The sequence below is a fragment of the Chionomys nivalis genome, chromosome 2 (genome assembly GCF_950005125.1).
Source record: "Chionomys nivalis chromosome 2, mChiNiv1.1, whole genome shotgun sequence".
NCBI classification, from domain to species: domain Eukaryota; kingdom Metazoa; phylum Chordata; class Mammalia; order Rodentia; family Cricetidae; genus Chionomys; species Chionomys nivalis.
In genome coordinates, this window is record NC_080087.1 from 124,093,643 (window position 1) to 124,099,894 (window position 6,252).

The 6,252-nt window shown below is 44.9% G+C and overlaps 1 non-coding gene across 1 annotated transcript; it reads right to left on the minus strand.

The window, feature by feature from the left end:
• Positions 1–4,457: 4,457 nt before the first annotated feature.
• Positions 4,458–4,648, minus strand: LOC130870623 (U2 spliceosomal RNA). The gene has a single exon (XR_009056764.1). It is a non-coding gene; the product is annotated as a U2 spliceosomal RNA (small nuclear RNA).
• Between the last annotated feature and the right edge of the window lie 1,604 nt (positions 4,649–6,252).

The following is a 6,252-nucleotide window of genomic DNA, read 5'->3' on the forward strand; positions in this document are numbered from 1 at the left end:
TGGGCCTGTGATCGCATCCCCAGCAAGTGCACAGCAGATTCTCGTGGGTGATAATGCTCGGCGGGTACTGGCACTGTACAAGTCTGATGATTGAGTTCCATCTCTGGAGTCCCCAATAGCAGTGACGAGAGAGAACCGACTACATATAATGCCACAAAGTTGTCCCCTGACCCCCACATGTGTGCGCTGGCACTTGTGTACTCCCCTCATCATATGCAGCGCACACAATAATAAATAATAAAGAAGAGCTGAAGAGGTGATGTGAAAACCCCTTGCTCCTCTTCCAGAGGGCTAAAATTTGAATCCCTTCATCCACAAAGGGCTCCTCAAAGCCTAGAACTCCTGCTCCAGGGATCTAGTGCCCTCTTCTGGTTTCTGCAGGTACAAGCATGTGGCAGACACAAGCAGTCACATAAAAATAAATATTAAATGTTTTCTGCTCAAGTGATTTAATATGATTTGATTTACCAAGAAAACAAAACAAAAAAGCCATGAATAAGGCATTTTCTCTACCTTCAACCTCAAGCTAGGAATGGCCCAGTCAGCCAACTTCAGAAGGAGGAAGTGGGACATTAGCAACCGAATCCTTTACCCAAATTTTCTTCTGAAATCAGACAGTGACAGTCAACCATAGAGAAGTGCCACCTGCTTGTTTTAAGTCCCCCTGTTGGTTCCTGGACGTAGTTCCTGGAGGGTTGCTTGGAAGAAAGCCCCTCTTTCGGTAGGAGCCCTTTTACGTATGCTTCCTCTATACCACATATACTGGTTTCTAGAGGAAGGCTGTGCTTTCTCCATTCATTAAAAACATTCTAGAGAGACCAGCCTGGTCTACAAGAGCTAGTTCCAGGACAGGCTCCAAAACCACTGAGAAACCCTGTCTCGAAAAACCAAAAAAAAAATAAAAATAAAAAAGTTCTAAAAGAAAACAAAAACTCACCTTTGAAAATTGAATCTTCATGATTTTGAAGCCAACATCCACTCTTTTGCATGAGGTCCTTGCCTCTCTCTCGCTCTCGCTCTCTCTCGCTCTCTCCCTTTGAGACAGGGTTTCTCAGTGCACCCTGGCCGTCCTGGAACTCTCTCTGTAGACCAGATTGGTCTCAAACTCAGAGATCTGTCTGCAGTTCGAGTGCTTAAAGGTGTGTGCCACCACTGCCAGGCCACCTTTCATATTTTTATTTAGACTTGTGCTTTGGTAGGACACTATGGAGGCAAGAATGTCCCCACCACTTCTATGATTAGTTCCATCCAGTCTTCCACCCCTCTTTACTAGGGAGCATGAAGCATTATTAGGAAGAACCTGGGAGTGTTTCACGCCATGCTGAAGAAGCAGTGCAGTGCTCCCAAGAAAACAGGGAAGTGACTTTTCCAAATATGTGTCCTATTGAGAGGTGGCACACACATTGATCTCAGTCCAGAGCTCCAGAGTTGCAGACCTCAGAGGACAGCTCTCCAGCTTCCCATTCCCATTCCCCTTAGTCTCTGGTTTTCTCCTCTAGGAAGTGGGTTGTCTTTTCCTTTGTTGTTCTTACTGTTCTCTTTCCCTAGTAAAGGTTCCTAGGCAAGCTGAGCTGTAATGGTTAAAAACTTGCTCCATTCATTGCAAACTGAATTTCAAACTAAGCTACTGTATTAAAATGAGAAAAACCAGGGCTGGAGAGATGGCTTAGAGGTTAAGAGCACTGGCTGCTCTTCCAAAGGTCCTAAGTTCAATTCCTAACAACCACATGGTGGCTCACAACCATCTATAATGAGATCTGGTGCTCTCTTCTGACATGCAGTCAGAATACTGTATACATAATAAATACATCTTTTTAAAAAAAGAGAGAGAGAGAAACCTAGTGCTACTAGCCACAGGATTATGCAGTAAATATTCAGCCATCATTGCATAAAGTCAACCCATCAGAATCAGGAATTCTGTTGGAGGATTAAACAAGACGTAAGGCATATTGGAGCCATTGCCTTGTGAATGAAATGGCTGTTTTCTGGCTGCAGATTTCTCGCTGTAGCTTACTCCCATCTGTCTGTTATAAATCTGTTATAGATCTCCCATAGTTCAGCACTACTTGATCATTTATTGAACACAATTTCCCCTAGCTATGTGTGAAAACAGTCACATAGTCAAAAAAAAAAACCTGGTTCCCACTACCAGATCTTTGTTACTTTCTCCAATGTAAACACAGAGATCTAACTTCTTGCAATTATCTTTATTGGCAGACATTTGTCAGTGTTAAGTGTCCATAAAAAAGTATTTTATTTAAGACATTCCCAGATATCCAAAGGCATAGAATCGCTACATGGCTAAAACTGTTGATGCATAGCCGCTCAGACAGATAGAAAAATAAGCATACCCTGGTTTTACCTTGCTTGTAGATAAGAAAAGCCATGACCTAAATCTAAATCTAACCTTGCATTAACAGATCCCTAACTCCTCACACTTACCTTCACTCCTGTTTATTAATGATTTTAGTTCAGGAAATTTACTGCTTGTGTTTTACTCTCAGAGATAGCAGGAAAAATAATTAGCCATCTGCCCACAGCTGGGAGAAAGACAATCATCCCACAGGCACCTCTAGACTTAAACTGCCAATGACCAGAGCAGCTGAGAGGCGTTGTTCTCCAGACACTATAATTTAGAGGCTTGGGTCTCCTCTTTGTTTCAGCTGCTTAGAGCAAAAGGTGTAATCTTCAGATCAAAAAAGCCCCTTAGAGCTTGCTAATATTTCCACAAGCTTCCTGTTTGTTTACATAGGTTGCCTTGTTACCTGACACTCTATGCCTGCTGGGGAAAAAGTGGCACGCTTAGTAAAGAGACAATCCTTGCCTTGCTCATTATTTTTACTGATTATACATTTCTTAGGTCTTTATCTAATTGCTTAAGAATATAGCGTAGCACGCGAGTTTCCCATTCTAGATTTCCCCGATTTAATCTCTTCCTTCATTAACCTCCTTCTCCCTTAAGAGTTCAAGGAGGCACTCACTAGCCACTCCCACCTTGAGTCATAAAGTAAGCAGTTTATGCTTTGTATGTGAAAATCCCTATCTTTTATGGTCCTGAAAGAATTCCAGTCCTGGATCCCACCAGGGCTGAGGATGGCTGACTGTAAGGGTATGTAGACTAAAAACCCTTGCAGCACGAGAGGCTGAGGAGCTGATTTGTTTCCTTTATATTTAGATATTTCTCTCACCGGCTATAATACCTCAGCTGGACCCTGAAGGGTCTGAAGGGGTCTGGTATCTCAAAAAGACCCCGTTTATCTAGGAGCTGGCAGGACCTTATTCTTAGCTTGAGGATATCAACCACAAATATCTAGACCCTGTCTTGCCAGCAATCTAAAGATATCCCTCCGCTTACTGTGTAATTGTTATCCGAAAATATTAACCAGATGCTCATTCTGTTTCTGAAATCTCTCTTAACCATTGCTTTTTCAGAAAAACAACCATGATAATGCCCCATGCAGCAGAAAAATCTCCGGTGTTGAAACAACTGTGGCTTGTGCCTTTATAAAAATGCCAGCCGGTCTTACCTTTTTGCGACAGATCTCAGATTGGAAAGGAGGCTGTTGCAGCAGCACTGCTGAAAATAAACTGTTCAATTGAAAATGTGTTGTTGCCAGGTGGTGGTGGTACACGCCTTTAATCCCAGCACTCAGGAGGCTGAGGCAGGAGGATCTCTGTGAGTTCGAGGCCAGCCTGGTCTACAAGAGCTAGTTCCAGGACAGACTCTAAAACTACAGCGAAACCCTGTTTCAAAAAAATCAAAAAAAAAAAAAAAAAAAAAAAAGTAAGAAACAAAGAAAAGGAAACGTGTTGCTGGGGGGGGGGCGGTCTTTCCCTGGTGTTTTTTTTTTTTTTCTTTTTTTTTTTCTGCTTCTGCCATTACAATGAACTAACCACATTACCCACTGAGTCAATGTTGAAACTCTGAGGAACATGCCACACAACAGCAGCCAAAGGATGTATTTCTACTCATGCTGTTTTGTAGCTCACACTTGTGCACCTGAAATTCTATTTTGGTATTAGGTCGCCTCTGGTTTTGGAGCTGTAGATAAATGTCTCCTCTAGATAAGAGCAAACACAGCAGGTCCTGCAATATGGTTATTTGGGGTATGTATGTTTAACAAGCCTGCTGTACCCTATTGACGCCATTAGGAGAGTGATTTCTTGGTACTGGAGTTAACAAACCATTGTGTGAACCTCCTCCAATTGAACATTAGATATTGAACCTGGGAACTTTGGGAGCCAGAGATTCAAATTCGAAAAGTGAACTTCAGCCAGCTGTGTTCCTGAACAACCCATAAGGCGAAAACACTACTGAATCCTAACTTAAGTAAGCATAATCTTGATTGGTTTACAAAAAACCGGAATAGCTCACTTAACCAAGGCTTGTTTTCAAAAGGGCTTACGGTAATAACAAAACCACCCTTTGTTCTGTCATTGAACCGGCTTTACTCCCCGAGGGGTGCACCGTTCCCGGAGGTACTGCAATACCAGGTCGATGCGTGGAGTGGACGGAGCAAGCTCCTATTCCGACTCCTACTTCCAAAAATACATTTAATACATTGTCCTCGGATAGAGGACGTATCAGATATTAAACTGATAAGAACAGATACTACACTTGATCTTAGCCAAAAGGCCGAGAAGCGATACCGCGCACCCAACACGCACCCTTGCCCTGCGCCCGCGGGACACACTAACGTCGTGGTGACCGCCCGCGACCCTGACTCCCCGTTTTCCCCGCGCTTCCTTCCGCTTCCCGTCTGCGCCCGCGTCCTCGGCGCCTCACTCGCTCTCTCAAATCCACAGCTTCAGCTACGAATTCCACGACCGCGGCGCTCCCGCGCGCTCAGGCACGCCGCGTCTGATTTGCATGTCCCGCCCCCTCTCGAGGGGCGTGGCGACCTCAGGTTGCGCTTTCTTCCTGCAGCTTTCGCGGGGCGCTTAGGAAGATAAGAGGTGGGCACTTGCGCTTCGGCCACCGTAGAGAAAAGGCGGGTGGGCCGAACTCCTTGAGCATCCTGGGAGGCGAACGGTGGCCGACGTGGGGGAATCTCCTGTTCTTACTTCTCGAGGCTGGTTCCGAGTTAGGCGGTTCGTGACGCTTCCCCCAGTCCTGAAGTTGTGTGTGACTGACACCACGTCTTCATGTCCTCCCTTCTCTCACCTGGCCTCTTAGCAGTGACCCGCATGTGCAGCTAATCCAACCCTCTGGCTGTCTTATTCCAATAAGCGCTCTTTATCATCAGGACTTCTCAGCCCTGTCAGGTGCCCACGGTGCAGTAGGTGCGCAGTGGGACGTTTGTGAACACAGAGACTCAGCTGGCGCGCTGCTGGCCTGATTCAGGGGTCAGTAAAGATCGATTTAACAGTAGTAGCAGATCAGGCAGAAAGATGGGGCTACGTTTCTTTTCCTGTTTTTCTTTTTCCTTTTTTTAATTTTTTTTTTTTTCCGAGACAAGGTTTTCTCAACAGCCCTGGCTGTCCTGGAATTTGCTTTGTAGACCATACTGGCCTCGAACTCACAGACATCCTCCTGTCTCTTCTTCCCTGAGATTAAAGGCCAGAGCAGGGGCTCATTTTCTTTTATGTAGCCTTTTATGTATTCCAGGGCTGCCCTGGAATACAATATGTAGACCAGACTGGCCTCGAACTCAGAGATCCACTTGCCTCTGCCCTGCAATGGAATGGTTTTTATGTTCATAACCATTATATAACGTTTGTTCAAAGTCAGATATGGCCAATTTTCTGGGTGAATGACCTTGGGTAGAATTTCCCATATTTTGCATACTTCATAGACCTCGGCTGGGTACTAAGAGATTGACTATTGAAGTTGCGAGATTGGAGCATGGTATTCAGGGACATGCAAACAGTGCGTTCCTTCTAATTCCCTTCCCTTGGCTTCACCTCTGAGCCTGCAGTGCTGCAGTAGCCTGTCGTTCCTACTCCCTAGGCACATTTTCTAGGATCTTCACCTTAGACCAGAGGCTTTCTGCATGGCAGGACTGAGAAGGAGGCAGAAAAACAAGCTGGTAACAAAGATTTGGGGAGCTTATTCAACAGTGTTGCCTGGACACCATGGGCCCTGTGTTTCCAGTGCTCCTTAGATACACTCTTTTAAGAGGCTAATAGTGAATTACATAGTACATAAAAGAAACCAGCCTCTGGAGAAAATGAAAATGATAAAATGTGTCTCCCTGTCTTGTAGATCCCCTTCTTTCTCTATCCCTGTAGGTGGCCACTGGTAGTTGAGCT